The sequence below is a fragment of the Lampetra planeri genome, chromosome 40, assembly GCF_965212315.1.
Source record: "Lampetra planeri chromosome 40, kcLamPlan1.2.h2, whole genome shotgun sequence".
NCBI classification, from domain to species: domain Eukaryota; kingdom Metazoa; phylum Chordata; class Hyperoartia; order Petromyzontiformes; family Petromyzontidae; genus Lampetra; species Lampetra planeri.
Window position 1 is genome coordinate 7915033 of NC_136146.1, and position 14576 is coordinate 7929608.

Sequence of the window (14576 nt, forward strand, 5' to 3'; positions counted from 1 at the left end):
GCCATTGGTCCAATACTGTAATTATGTACAATGAACACAATGCGAAGTAAACTATGTGCAGTATACTATTACCTTTACTTGAGTAACCCTCGTTTAAAAACATTAATGGAAATTAAATAATCACTGATTTAAAGTTGTATCAAAGGACATTGTAATTTTACTAAAGTCGCGAAGAACAGGTCCCATAGGATAAATGGAGAGGGTGTTCCAATAAGTACATACGAATGATGGAACTAAACTTTACTCTGGTTTCTCTTCAGAGCGAATAAATCTTTCGCCTTTTACTAAAGATTTCCGTGGAGAGGAACACTCTAAAGAGTCTTAAACTATTTTTCGTAACCCTGCTCTGGCAGGGTTTCCTTTGAAATAAAAAAAAAGATTGAGGGAACTTGGTGCGGGTGCTTCACGTCATGTAAAGAGAGGGGTGGGACACTTTGTGTTCATGGCGACAACTTTATGCAGCTATTTATTATTTGACTAGCCGTTTCCGTCTCACTCCAAAGATGGGTGTATTGCAGTTAAGGGTCCATCCCCTGTCCCCCTCCTTTACTTGAGTAACCCTCGTGTAAAAACATTAATGGAAATTAATTAATCACTGATTTAAAGTTGTATCAAAGGACGTTTTTATTTTACTTAAGTCGCGAAGAACAGGTCCCATAGGATAAATGGAGAGGGTGCTCTGATAAGTACATACGAATGATGGAACTAAACTTTACTCTGGTTTCTCTTCAGAGCGAATAAATCTTTCGCCTTTTACTAAAGATTTCCGTGGAGAGGAACACTCGAGTGAGTCTTAAACTATTTTTCGTAACCCTGCTCTGGCAGGGTTTCCTTTGAAATAAAAAAAAGATTGAGGGAACTTGGTGCGGGTGCTTCACGTCATGTAAAGAGAGGGGTGGGACACTTTGTGTTCATGGCGACAACTTTATGCAGCTATTTATTATTTGACTAGCCGTTTCCGTCTCACTCCAAAGATGGGTGTATTGCAGTTAAGGGTCCATCCCCTGTCCCCCTCCTTTACTTGAGTAACCCTCGTGTAAAAACATTAATGGCAATTAATTAATCACTGATTTAAAGTTGTATCAAAGGACGTTTTTATTTTACTAAAGTCGCGAAGAACAGGTCCCATAGGATAAATGGAGAGGGTGCTCCGATAAGTACATACGAATGATGGAACTAAACTTTACTCTGGTTTCTCTTCAGAGCGAATAAATCTTTCGCCTTTTACTAAAGATTTCCGTGGAGAGGAACACTCTAATGAGTCTTAAACTATTTTTCGTAACCCTGCTCTGGCAGGGTTTCCTTTGAAATAAAAAAAAGATTGAGGGTACTTGGTGCGGGTGCTTCACGTCATGTAAAGAGAGGAGTGGGACACTTTGTGTTCATGGCGACAACTTTATGCAGCTATTTATTATTTGACTAGCCGTTTCCGTCTCACTCCAAAGATGGGTGTATTGCAGTTAAGGGTCCATCCCCTGTCCCCCTCCTTTACTTGAGTAACCCTCGTGTAAAAACATTAATGGCAATTAATTAATCACTGATTTAAAGTTGTATCAAAGGACGTTTTTATTTTACTAAAGTCGCGAAGAACAGGTCCCATAGGATAAATGGAGAGGGTGCTCCGATAAGTACATACGAATGATGGAACTAAACTTTACTCTGGTTTCTCTTCAGAGCGAATAAATCTTTCGCCTTTTACTAAAGATTTCCGTAGAGAGGCGGGTAACCCTGGCCGTGAGGCCAGTGGGTGCTCGGCCAATAGATATGGAGACCTGCCAAGCTGTGGAGATGATCCGGGATGAGCAAGCCACGTCAACTGCTGCGGAGGTGGAAACTGCCACAGCCTAACGGTCTGGAGTGCGGAAGGAGAGTGCCTTGGCTCAGTCGTCAGTCTCGACTGAGGGGAGCCAGCTGCTGGGGAGGCTGGACGTGCCTGCTGGCCTTGACAGGAGTGCTACGGACATCGGGGAGCCTGCTGGCCAGCGGGCACAGACTGCTAAGGAGAATGCAGAACCTGCATCGGCGGAACAGCACCAGGAACGTGCAGGCCGTAGGCGCGGTGGCCCGGGAGCAGGCTTCACGCCGGATCGTGCCAGACGCCACAACTGTGTCCGAGTTGCCTTCAAGGAGGACGTGCCAGAAGAGGTGACTATGGACCGCTCGATTTTTGTGCGAACTGTGGTTATGGGTATGCTGAAATTTGAGCCCATGGACCTATTTTGCTTGATAGCTTTGCCGGGCGGCAGAGCCTTTGATGTTAGTTTTAAGACAAGCAATTTACTACAGCGCTTTCTGACACGTTTTGAGGAAAATCAGGCGAGAGGCCCCTGTCTCTGCTCAAGCTGCATTTGCTGTCAGAATTGGACACGAAAATGGTGACGGTCTTTTTGTATAATGAATCGCTTCCCGATCATGATGTGGAGGTGTGGCTGCGACAGCATTGCCATCTGTTATCAAACTGCAAACGTGTCCAGGATTCACTGGGCATCTGGACTGGTGCTAGACAGTGGCGGGTGAGGCTGAGAACTGCGGTCGGTGCCCTGCAACACATTCCGAGCGCCCTCAACATTGGTGGGAGTAAAGGCTTCATTGTCTACGAAGGCCAACCCAAGCTCTGCAGAAGGTGCGGTAGACGGGGTCATCTAGCAGTGGCATGTGAAGCACGAGTGTGCTACCGCTGCAAGTCCCTGGATCATACAGTGGATAATTGCCAAGCCCCAGCGCAATGCAACCTCTGTGGAAGCAAGGACCATTTTTACCGGAACTACCCTTAATCATATGCAAATATGGTCCGGGCACGTAAAAACCAGGCTGCTGATGAGAAAGCCGAACCTTTGTTGGAGCACACTCCACATCATTTGGTTGCTGATGATGTCGATGGAGCGACAGTCGTCCAGAGAGTGCCACTTTTGGAGCAGGAGGATGAAAGAAAGGAGCTGGAAGTGCTGCCTGTGGATGGAGGAGAATCTACGAGTCAGCAGGAAGACAGCTCCAGGGCCAATGTGATGGAGGAGGCAGTCTCTGAGCCAACTGTGGCTGACTGGGCAGTGGAAGCTGAGACGACAGAGGACGATGGAGAACGGCAGAAGAAAGTGGACAAGAGAGTGTCATTCGAGAGGACAGGCTGGCAGAAAGCAAAGAGGAAGAGGAGAGCACCGAGTGCCTCATCATGGTCTGTTCCAGGGAAATGCCCCCAATTGTCTGACTCTTCAACAGAAAACTTGGCTTCATCTGAAGAAGAGATAACAGCCAAGCTGAGCCAAGAGATTAGGTCTTACCCGAAATCTGTGCAAGCCGAGAGTTTGTTGGACCTTGTTGATGAAAATTGCTACTCATTGTTGGAGGACTTTTCTGCTGAGCCGGACTAAACACCCTTGGTCATGGCGCTCTCTGTTGCATCGGTCAACGTGCGAGGAATCTGGGGAGCAGCTAAACGTAAAGCAACGGTTCATTATTTGCGGACTCTAAAGAGAGACATTTATTTTTTGCAGGAATGCCACCTGCCTTATTCCCTCGACCAGGCAAAACTGACTGAATCCTGGGATGGACAATGTTTTTGGTCTGGGAGCAATGTTAACAGATGCTCTGGGGTTGCCATCCTCATAGGAAGCCGAAGTGTGGAGGTACAGGAGGCCCAGGAAGTTGTTCCTGGCCGACTGCATTATGTCGATGCCATATATAGAGGAACTGCAGTCCGTCTAATCAATGTATATGCTCCTACGCAGTGTTCGGAGCGAGTGGAGCTGTGGGGTAATATATCTGCCCTGCTGGTCACACAGAGACATGTTGTCCTGGGTGGAGATTTTAACTGCCCACTCAGCTTATCAGACGTTCTGCCTGCCACTGGGAGTCGGAGGATAGATCCTTCTTCTAGAGGGCTCAGTGCTTTAGTTAAAGATTTTGATTTGACTGATACCTTTAGGTTCTTGTACCCAGCACTTCCTGGCTTCACCTGGGTCAGTAGCTCTGGATCTTTGCATTCGAGAATTGATTTTATTTTTGTTTCTGCTAAGGTTACAGTGGCGCATGTAGAGACTGTGCCAGTCTCTTTCTCGGATCACAAATTGATTATGGCGAAGATTCAAATCCCAGGGGGAGTAATGTTAGGGAAGGGGATCTGGAAAATGAACACGAGTTTCCTGGAAGATGAGAAGCTGGTGAGGGCCTTCATTCAACATTATGTAGAATGGAGGAGCCTACAGTGTTGCTTCGGCACCATGGCTGAATGGTGGGAGATGGTTAAAAGTCGGACTAGGGGTTTCTATCAGGCACACAGCAAAAGGATGAGTGTTAGGAATGAGATGAAGGGCTTGAACGACAAGCTGGAGAAGGCATACCGGTTGCTGGAATTAGGTTTTCCTATGGTGGACGAAATAAGGCATTTAAAAGACAAGATTTCCTTGTCACTTGAAAATCAGGCAGCGCAGTTCGTTTTTAGGGCACGGGTTAGGGCAGTGGAAGAGGGAGAAAAGTGTACGCGTTTCTTTTTTAGAAAGTGCAGGAAACCCAACAGTGTCATCCATGAGCTCGTTAGCCCTAGCCTTGGTAGGCAGACACAGACGGAAGGTGTTGTTGAGGTTGCACGAGAGTATTATGCAGACCTCTATAGCCATAAAATATCGGAGGTGGACGCCCGGGATTTTTTTCTTGGGGAAGTTAAACAACAGGTCGAGGCCCCAGACGAGGTGAATGGGCAAATACAAATGGAGGAACTGAATAAGGCCGTGAGAGGTTTGCGGCTGCAAAAGACTCCTGGTAGCGACGGGATACCAGCCGAATTCTACGTCAAGTTCTGGGACACTATTAAACAGGACTTGTTGCAATTATACAGGGAAATCTTGGCTGATGGGCCAGTGCCGGAGTCCATGAGGGGAGGGGTTATATCCCTTATATATAAGGGGAAGGGGGCCCGCAGCGACATCGGGAACTGGCGCCCAATTACTCTGTTGAATACAGATTACAAGATATTGGCCAAAACCATTGCGGCACGATTGGGAAGTGTGGTGGCTGAAGTTACACAAGCAGACCAAACATGTGCTGTCCCAGGCAGACATATCTCAGACAGCCTCATCTTATTAAGGGAAGTCATAGAGTCCACAATAGAAGGGGGAGGGCCACTGGGGCTCCTTAGTTTAGATCAAGAGAAAGCTTTTGACCGCATATCACATGACTACTTGTTTTCAGTGTTGACTCATATGGGGATAGGAGAACAACTGGTTAGTTGGGTACAAAAGTTATATAGTAATCTTTCTAGTAGACTTTTGATAAATGGGGTCCTGTCTGAAGCTGTTCCAGTTCGATCGGGTGTGAGGCAAGGGTGCCCCATGTCACCAGTCTTGTTTGTTATTTGCATGGAACCTTTTGCCCAGGCTGTCAGAGCCAGTCAGAGGATTCGAGGGGTGTCCATCCCGGGGAGTGGAGAGCAGGTAAAAATAATTCTGTATATGGATGATATCGTGGTGTTCTGTAGGGATGTCTCCTCGGTATGGGGGGTTTTGGAGTTGGCGAGACTTTTTCACTTAGCCTCGGGATCTAGGATTAACCTGAGTAAGAGTGAGATTATGTTTTTTGGAAACCCTAAGCTCTTCGAAGGTTGCCCGACAGAGCTGAAAGTACAGGTGGAAGGGATTAGGATATTGGGGGTCACTTTTTACGTAAAGGATTCTGGAAAAAGGAACTGGAGGGAAAAGATTAAGGTTGTGAAGGGCAGGCTAGTCAGATGGATGACCAGAAGCCTTACTATGGAAGGGAAGATTTTGGTTTTGAAAGCAGAAATGTTACCTGTGCTCAATTACCTGGCATACATCTTTCCGCCAGGTGCACAAACGTTGCATTATATTGAGATGCTGTTTTTCAGGTTCATCTGGGGGGGTGGGATGGACCGGGTGAAGAGGGAGACCATGTATAAAAATCCTGCGAACGGTGGGAGGGGAGCCCCTAACGTCGCACGTACTCTGAGTACAATCTTTGTTTGTAATACAATTCGCTTGTTTTTTGCAGATGGGCTCCAGGCAAAAGCCTCATATTTTGTGCGATATAGACTGGCATGGCTCCTACGTAGATTAGGGATGGCTTCACTGCCTCTTTGTACGCCCCTCGCTTGGACACAGGGGTGGCTGTGTGCTGCGGTTAGCAAGTACATTGCAGAATATGAGCCGGCCCTTGTAAGAGATTCGTGGCTCCCACGAAGTGTTCTTGCTGAGATGGTCAAGAAGGAGACCTGCGAAGGGGTACCAGGTGCACGGAGTGTCCTTCACCAGCAAATATGGGAAAATGTGTCTTCTGAGGCACTAACTAAGGTGCAAAGGGATATATCTTGGCTGGCGGTATGGGATAGGCTGACATGCAGAGCATTTATGCATTCACGCCAATTGGCCCGCACTCCTAAGTGCCCAAGGGGCTGTAGTGCGGATGAGTATGCGGGTCATGTGTTTGTGCGATGTCCTTTTGCGAAGGAAGTGTGGGAGCTGTGCCAGCCTTTGTTAGCACCTTTCTATCCTGTCATGGTTAATGTGCCAAGCATTATTTGGGGAGTCTTTCGGCGAAGGGCGGGAAGGGCCTGGACTCAGGCATGGGCCATTGTTGGGGCTGTAAAAGAAGCCTTGTGGAAGGCGCGAGGTTTGATGACCAGGGGCACCGATATGACACCTGCAGATGTTTACCGCCTGACCTGCAGGCTGCTTTGGCGGGTGGTGGAGGTGGATAGGGCAAGAATGGGCAGTGAGGCAGCAAAAAAGAAATGGCAGTGGCCTCCACCTCCATGCCGCGCATGTTGACACAGGTAGCACTTGTGCAAATTAACTTAGCAATAGTACTGGGAATTGAGGAGTGAGACTCGGGTCGGCAATGGCGGATTCTTGTTTGCTATACAGTACATCTGATGGACCAAGAAAGAGTGTTGCGGTTGTCAGTACCTTCCATATGTTGCGGAACTGTGAGGGATTCTGTACCGGAGGCAATGTCCCTCTCGGGGGTTGTTGTTGTTACTTTGAAACTGTTGACTGTATATATTTGAAATAAAAGCTTTTAAATACCTTTACTAAAGATTTCCGTGGAGAGGAACACTCTAATGAGTCTTAAACTATTTTTCGTAACCCTGCTCTGGCAGGGTTTCCTTTGAAATAAAAAAAAAGATTGAGGTTTGCTGGATATGGGTGCGTCACGTCATGTAAAGAGAGGGGTGGGACACTTTGTGTTCATGGCGACAACTTTATGCAGCTATTTATTATCTGACTAGCCATCTCCGACTCACTCCAAGGATGGGTGTATTGCAGTTACGGGTCCATTCCCTGTCCCCCTCTCTGGATGCAGGCGTACTTTTTACACCCTCCCCAACCTCCATACATACGCTTGACGCACCCCTCCTCGAATACCTACTATAATCACCCAGTAATGTCTGTCCTTAACTCTCGTAACGTCACTCCACATCGACCAGCCCCCCTCATTAATTTTCAAGAGCAGCTGACATCCTCCAAATGGACACCTCCCCCCCATTCATAATTATTAGCGGTTGACGTCACTCCACATGGGGAGCCAAGGGGCCTCCTCTCCTCGGCGTCAACTTACAACCCTCACTACAAAGGCAGAACCCTCACGTCACGCGATCTCCGTAATGCTGTTGAGACATCAAAGTAAAAAGGACGTCATGATGAACAACGGATTATAACCGTAAAATGGAATAGGTCTGTGTCACCGCGCCTTTACAAATTGCACACGCATTAATGCAATGAATAGCACGTCGCCGTCTGCTTTTCACTTGCCAGTTTCAGATTTACTGCAATACACTTGTCCTTGGACGGGCAAAAGGCGTATGTTTAAAGAAAACATGCAGTGCCATATGTAGATAATAGATGACAGTTGGTATGTATAATACACATAATAAATGACGATACAGTATATTTATTCAAGTATATTTATTAAAAGAGACTTTATTTAAAAAACCTAACGGATGCTGACCAAGTTATTGGGCCATGTTTACGGGTCCGCCATTGGTCCAATACTGTAATTATGTACAATGAACACAATGCGAAGTAAACTATGTGCAGTATACTATTACCTTTACTTGAGTAACCCTCGTTTAAAAACATTAATGGAAATTAAATAATCACTGATTTAAAGTTGTATCAAAGGACATTGTAATTTTACTAAAGTCGCGAAGAACAGGTCCCATAGGATAAATGGAGAGGGTGTTCCAGTAAGTACATACGAATGATGGAACTAAACTTTACTCTGGTTTCTCTTCAGAGCGAATAAATCTTTCGCCTTTTACTAAAGATTTCCGTGGAGAGGAACACTCTAAAGAGTCTTAAACTATTTTTCGTAACCCTGCTCTGGCAGGGTTTCCTTTGAAATAAAAAAAAGATTGAGGGTACTTGGTGCGGGTGCTTCACGTCATGTAAAGAGAGGGGTGGGACACTTTGTGTTCATGGCGACAACTTTATGCAGCTATTTATTATTTGACTAGCCGTTTCCGTCTCACTCCAAAGATGGGTGTATTGCAGTTAAGGGTCCATCCCCTGTCCCCCTCCTTTACTTGAGTAACCCTCGTGTAAAAACATTAATGGAAATTAATTAATCACTGATTTAAAGTTGTATCAAAGGACGTTTTTATTTTACTAAAGTCGCGAAGAACAGGTCCCATAGGATAAATGGAGAGGGTGCTCCGATAAGTACATACGAATGATGGAACTAAACTTTACTCTGGTTTCTCTTCAGAGCGAATAAATCTTTCGCCTTTTACTAAAGATTTCCGTGGAGAGGAACACTCTAATGAGTCTTAAACTATTTTTCGTAACCCTGCTCTGGCAGGGTTTCCTTTGAAATAAAAAAAAAGATTGAGGGAACTTGGTGCGGGTGCTTCACGTCATGTAAAGAGAGGGGTGGGACACTTTGTGTTCATGGCGACAACTTTATGCAGCTATTTATTATTTGACTAGCCGTTTCCGTCTCACTCCAAAGATGGGTGTATTGCAGTTAAGGGTCCATCCCCTGTCCCCCTCCTTTACTTGAGTAACCCTCGTGTAAAAACATTAATGGAAATTAATTAATCACTGATTTAAAGTTGTATCAAAGGACGTTTTTATTTTACTAAAGTCGCGAAGAACAGGTCCCATAGGATAAATGGAGAGGGTGCTCCGATAAGTACATACGAATGATGGAACTAAACTTTACTCTGGTTTCTCTTCAGAGCGAATAAATCTTTCGCCTTTTACTAAAGATTTCCGTGGAGAGGAACACTCTAATGAGTCTTAAACTATTTTTCGTAACCCTGCTCTGGCAGGGTTTCCTTTGAAATAAAAAAAAAGATTGAGGGAACTTGGTGCGGGTGCTTCACGTCATGTAAAGAGAGGGGTGGGACACTTTGTGTTCATGGCGACAACTTTATGCAGCTATTTATTATTTGACTAGCCGTTTCCGTCTCACTCCAAAGATGGGTGTATTGCAGTTAAGGGTCCATCCCCTGTCCCCCTCCTTTACTTGAGTAACCCTCGTGTAAAAACATTAATGGAAATTAATTAATCACTGATTTAAAGTTGCATCAAAGGACGTTTTTATTTTACTAAAGTCGCGAAGAACAGGTCCCATAGGATAAATGGAGAGGGTGTTCCAATAAGTACATACGAATGATGGAACTAAACTTTACTCTGGTTTCTCTTCAGAGCGAATAAATCTTTCGCCTTTTACTAAAGATTTCCGTGTAGAGGAACACTCTAATGAGTCTTAAACTATTTTTCGTAACCCTGCTCTGGCAGGGTTTCCTTTGAAATAAAAAAAAAGATTGAGGGAACTTGGTGCGGGTGCTTCACGTCATGTAAAGAGAGGGGTGGGACACTTTGTGTTCATGGCGACAACTTTATGCAGCTATTTATTATTTGACTAGCCGTTTCCGTCTCACTCCAAAGATGGGTGTATTGCAGTTAAGGGTCCATCCCCTGTCTCCCTCCTTTACTTGAGTAACCCTCGTGTAAAAACATTAATGGAAATTAATTAATCACTGATTTAAAGTTGTATCAAAGGACGTTTTTATTTTACTAAAGTCGCGAAGAACAGGTCCCATAGGATAAATGGAGAGGGTGCTCCGATAAGTACATACGAATGATGGAAGTAAACTTTACTCTGGTTTCTCTTCAGAGCGAATAAATCTTTCGCCTTTTACTAAAGATTTCCGTGGAGAGGAACACTCTAATGAGTCTTAAACTATTTTTCGTAACCCTGCTCTGGCAGGGTTTCCTTTAAAATAAAAAAAAAGATTGAGGTTTGCTGGATATGGGTGCGTCACGTCATGTAAAGAGAGGGGTGGGACACTTTGTGTTCATGGCGACAACTTTATGCAGCTATTTATTATTTGACTAGCCGTTTCCGTCTCACTCCAAAGATGGGTGTATTGCAGTTAAGGGTCCATCCCCTGTCCCCCTCCTTTACTTGAGTAACCCTCGTATAAAACATTGATGGAAATTAATTAATCACTGATTTAAAGTTGTATCAAAGGACGTTTTTATTTTACTAAAGTCGCGAAGAACAGGTCCCATAGGATAAATGGAGAGGGTGCTCCGATAAGTACATACGAATGATGGAACTAAACTTTACTCTGGTTTCTCTTCAGAGCGAATAAATCTTTCGCCTTTTACTAAAGATTTCCGTTGAGAGGAACACTCGAATGAGTCTTAAACTATTTTTCGTAACCCTGTTCTGGCAGGGTTTCCTTTAAAATAAAAAAAAGGGTGAGGTTTGCTGGATATGGGTGCGTCACGTCATGTAAAGAGAGGGGTGGGACACTTTGTGTTCATGGCGACAACTTTATGCGCCTATTTATTATCTGACTAGCCATCTCCGACTCACTCCAAGGATGGGTGTATTGCAGTTACGGGTCCATCCCCTGTCCCCCTCTCTGGATGCAGGCGTACTTTTTACACCCCCCCCAACCTCCATACATACGCTTGACGCACCCCTCCTCGAATACCTACTATAATCTCCCAGTAATGTCTGTCCTTAACTCTCATAACGTCACTCCACATCGACCAGCCCCCCTCATTATTTTTCAAGAGCAGGTGACATCCTCCAAATGGACCCCCCCCCCCCATTCATAATTATTAGCGGCTGACGTCACTCCACATGGGGGGCCAAGAGGCCTCCTCTCCTCGGCGTCAACTTACAACGCTCACTACAAAGGCAGAACCCTCACGTCACGCGATCTCCGTAATGCTGTTGAGACATCAAAGTAAAAAGGACGTCATGATGAACAAGGGATTATAACCGTAAAATGGAATAGGTCTGTGTCACCGCGCCTTTACAAATTGCACACGCATTAATGCAATGAATAGCACGTCGCCGTCTGCTTTTCACTTGCCAGTTTCAGATTTACTGCAATACACCTGTCCTTGGACGGGCAAAAGGCGAGTGTTTAAAGAAAACATGCAGCGCCATATGTAGATAATAGATGACAGTTGGTATGTATAATACACATAATAAATGACGATACAGTATATTTATTCAAGTATATTTATTAAAAGAGACTTTATTTAAAAAACCTAACGGATGCTGACCAAGTTATTGGGCCATGTTTACGGGTCCGCCATTGGTCCAATACTGTAATTATGTACAATGAACACAATGCGAAGTAAACTATGTGCAGTATACTATTACCTTTACTTGAGTAACCCTCGTTTAAAAACATTAATGGAAATTAAATAATCACTGATTTAAAGTTGTATCAAAGGACGTTTTAATTTTACTAAAGTCGCGAAGAACAGGTCCCATAGGATAAATTGAGAGGGTGTTCCAATAAGTACATACGAATGATGGAACTAAACTTTACTCTGGTTTCCCTTCAGAGCGAATAAATCTTTCGCCTTTTACTAAAGATTTCCGTGGAGAGGAACACTCTAAAGAGTCTTAAACTATTTTTCGTAACCCTGCTCTGGCAGGGTTTCCTTTGAAATAAAAAAAAGATTGAGGGTACTTGGTGCGGGTGCTTCACGTCATGTAAAGAGAGGGGTGGGACACTTTGTGTTCATGGCGACAACTTTATGCAGCTATTTATTATTTGACTAGCCGTCTCCGTCTCACTCCAAAGATGGGTGTATTGCAGTTAAGGGTCCATCCCCTGTCCCCCTCCTTTACTTGAGTAACCCTCGTGTAAAAACATTAATGGAAATTAATTAATCACTGATTTAAAGTTGTATCAAAGGACGTTTTTATTTTACTAAAGTCGCGAAGAACAGGTCCCATAGGATAAATGGAGAGGGTGCTCCGATAAGTACATACGAATGATGGAACTAAACTTTACTCTGGTTTCTCTTCAGAGCGAATAAATCTTTCGCCTTTTACTAAAGATTTCCGTGGAGAGGAACACTCGAATGAGTCTTAAACTATTTTTCGTAACCCTGCTCTGGCAGGGTTTCCTTTAAAATAAAAAAAAAAGATTGAGGTTTGCTGGATATGGGTGCGTCACGTCATGTAAAGAGAGGGGTGGGACACTTTGTGTTCATGGCGACAACTTTATGCAGCTATTTATTATCTGACTAGCCATCTCCGACTCACTCCAAGGATGGGTGTATTGCAGTTACGGGTCCATCCCCTGTCCCCCTCTCTGGATGCAGGCGTACTTTTTACACCCCCCCCCAACCTCCATACATACGCTTGACGCACCCCTCCTCGAATACCTACTATAATCACCCAGTAATGTCTGTCCTTAACTCTCATAACGTCACTCCACATCGACCAGCCCCCCTCATTATTTTTCAAGAGCAGGTGACATCCTCCAAATGGACCCCCCCCCCCATTCATAATTATTAGCGGCTGACGTCACTCCACATGGGGGGCCAAGGGGCCTCCTCTCCTCGGCGTCAACTTACAACCCTCACTACAAAGGCAGAACCCTCACGTCACGCGATCTCCGTAATGCTGTTGAGACATCAAAGTAAAAAGGACGTCATGATGAACAAGGGATTATAACCGTAAAATGGAATAGGTCTGTGTCACCGCGCCTTTACAAATTGCACACGCATTAATGCAATGAATAGCACGTCGCCGTCTGCTTTTCACTTGCCAGTTTCAGATTTACTGCAATACACCCGTCCTTGGACGGGCAAAAGGCGAGTGTTTAAAGAAAACATGCAGCGCCATATGTAGATAATAGATGACAGTTGGTATGTATAATACACATAATAAATGACGATACAGTATATTTATTCAAGTATATTTATTAAAAGAGACTTTATTTAAAAAGCCTAACGGATGCTGACCAAGTTATTGGGCCATGTTTACGGGTCCGCCATTGGTCCAATACTGTAATTATGTACAATGAACACAATGCGAAGTAAACTATGTGCAGTATACTATTACCTTTACTTGAGTAACCCTCGTTTAAAAACATTAATGGAAATTAAATAATCACTGATTTAAAGTTGTATCATAGGACGTTTTAATTTTACTAAAGTCGCGAAGAACAGGTCCCATAGGATAAATGGGGAGGGTGTTCCAATAAGTACATACGAATGATGGAACTAAACTTTACTCTGGTTTCTCTTCAGAGCGAATAAATCTTTCGCCTTTTACTAAAGATTTCCGTGGAGAGGAACACTCTAATGAGTCTTAAACTATTTTTCGTAACCCTGCTCTGGCATGGTTTCCTTTGAAATAAAAAAAAGATTGAGGGAACTTGGTGCGGGTGCTTCACGTCATGTAAAGAGAGGGGTGGGACACTTTGTGTTCATGGCGACAACTTTATGCAGCTATTTATTATTTGACTAGCCGTTTCCGTCTCACTCCAAAGATGGGTTTATTGCAGTTAAGGGTCCATCCCCTGTCCCCCTCCTTTACTTGAGTAACCCTCGTGTAAACACATTAATGGAAATTAAATAATCACTGATTTAAAGTTGTATCAAAGGACGTTTTTATTTTACTAAAGTCGCGAAGAACAGGTCCCATAGGATAAATGGAGAGGGTGCTCCGATAAGTACATACGAATGATGGAACTAAACTTTACTCTGGTTTCGCTTCAGAGCGAATAAATCTTTCGCCTTTTACTAAAGATTTCCGTGGAGAGGAACACTCGAATGAGTCTTAAACTATTTTTCGTAACCCTGCTCTGGCAGGGTTTCCTTTAAAATAAAAAAAGATTGAGGTTTGCTGGATATGGGTGCGTCACGTCATGTAAAGAGAGGGGTCGGACACTTTGTGTTCATGGCGACAACTTTATGCAGCTATTTATTATCTGACTAGCCATCTCCGACTCACTCCAAGGATGGGTGTATTGCAGTTACGGGTCCATTCCCTGTCCCCCTCTCTGGATGCAGGCGTACTTTTTACACCCCCCCCAACCTCCATACATACGCTTGACGCACCCCTCCTCGAATACCTACTATAATCACCCAGTAATGTCTGTCCTTAACTCTCGTAACGTCACTCCACATCGACCAGCCCCCCTCATTAATTTTCAAGAGCAGCTGACATCCTCCAAATGGACACCTCCCCCCCATTCATAATTATTAGCGGTTGACGTCACTCCACATGGGGAGCCAAGGGGCCTCCTCTCCTCGGCGTCAACTTACAACCCTCACTACAAAGGCAGAACC

At 44.5% G+C, this 14576-nt stretch overlaps 13 non-coding genes and 1 pseudogene across 13 annotated transcripts; all 14 read left to right on the forward strand.

Annotated features, from left to right (window-relative positions):
* Positions 1–240: 240 nt before the first annotated feature.
* LOC144731967 (U5 spliceosomal RNA) lies at positions 241–356 on the forward strand. Its single transcript, XR_013588115.1, has one exon. It is a non-coding gene; the product is annotated as a U5 spliceosomal RNA (small nuclear RNA).
* Positions 357–712: 356 nt separating this feature from the next.
* On the forward strand, positions 713–828 carry LOC144731903 (U5 spliceosomal RNA). The gene has a single exon (XR_013588053.1). It is a non-coding gene; the product is annotated as a U5 spliceosomal RNA (small nuclear RNA).
* Positions 829–1183: 355 nt separating this feature from the next.
* On the forward strand, positions 1184–1299 carry LOC144731973 (U5 spliceosomal RNA). The gene has a single exon (XR_013588121.1). It is a non-coding gene; the product is annotated as a U5 spliceosomal RNA (small nuclear RNA).
* Positions 1300–1665: 366 nt separating this feature from the next.
* On the forward strand, positions 1666–1719 carry LOC144731954 (U5 spliceosomal RNA; annotated as a pseudogene).
* Positions 1720–8224: 6505 nt separating this feature from the next.
* LOC144731968 (U5 spliceosomal RNA) lies at positions 8225–8340 on the forward strand. The gene has a single exon (XR_013588116.1). It is a non-coding gene; the product is annotated as a U5 spliceosomal RNA (small nuclear RNA).
* A 355-nt stretch (positions 8341–8695) lies between these two features.
* LOC144731974 (U5 spliceosomal RNA) lies at positions 8696–8811 on the forward strand. Its single transcript, XR_013588122.1, has one exon. It is a non-coding gene; the product is annotated as a U5 spliceosomal RNA (small nuclear RNA).
* A 356-nt stretch (positions 8812–9167) lies between these two features.
* LOC144731975 (U5 spliceosomal RNA) lies at positions 9168–9283 on the forward strand. Its single transcript, XR_013588123.1, has one exon. It is a non-coding gene; the product is annotated as a U5 spliceosomal RNA (small nuclear RNA).
* A 356-nt stretch (positions 9284–9639) lies between these two features.
* Positions 9640–9755, forward strand: LOC144731906 (U5 spliceosomal RNA). Its single transcript, XR_013588056.1, has one exon. It is a non-coding gene; the product is annotated as a U5 spliceosomal RNA (small nuclear RNA).
* A 356-nt stretch (positions 9756–10111) lies between these two features.
* Positions 10112–10227, forward strand: LOC144731976 (U5 spliceosomal RNA). Its single transcript, XR_013588124.1, has one exon. It is a non-coding gene; the product is annotated as a U5 spliceosomal RNA (small nuclear RNA).
* Positions 10228–10583: 356 nt separating this feature from the next.
* On the forward strand, positions 10584–10700 carry LOC144731946 (U5 spliceosomal RNA). The gene has a single exon (XR_013588096.1). It is a non-coding gene; the product is annotated as a U5 spliceosomal RNA (small nuclear RNA).
* A 1111-nt stretch (positions 10701–11811) lies between these two features.
* On the forward strand, positions 11812–11927 carry LOC144731920 (U5 spliceosomal RNA). Its single transcript, XR_013588070.1, has one exon. It is a non-coding gene; the product is annotated as a U5 spliceosomal RNA (small nuclear RNA).
* Positions 11928–12282: 355 nt separating this feature from the next.
* On the forward strand, positions 12283–12398 carry LOC144731869 (U5 spliceosomal RNA). Its single transcript, XR_013588020.1, has one exon. It is a non-coding gene; the product is annotated as a U5 spliceosomal RNA (small nuclear RNA).
* A 1114-nt stretch (positions 12399–13512) lies between these two features.
* Positions 13513–13628, forward strand: LOC144731922 (U5 spliceosomal RNA). Its single transcript, XR_013588072.1, has one exon. It is a non-coding gene; the product is annotated as a U5 spliceosomal RNA (small nuclear RNA).
* A 355-nt stretch (positions 13629–13983) lies between these two features.
* Positions 13984–14099, forward strand: LOC144731924 (U5 spliceosomal RNA). Its single transcript, XR_013588074.1, has one exon. It is a non-coding gene; the product is annotated as a U5 spliceosomal RNA (small nuclear RNA).
* The last annotated feature ends 477 nt before the right edge of the window (positions 14100–14576 follow it).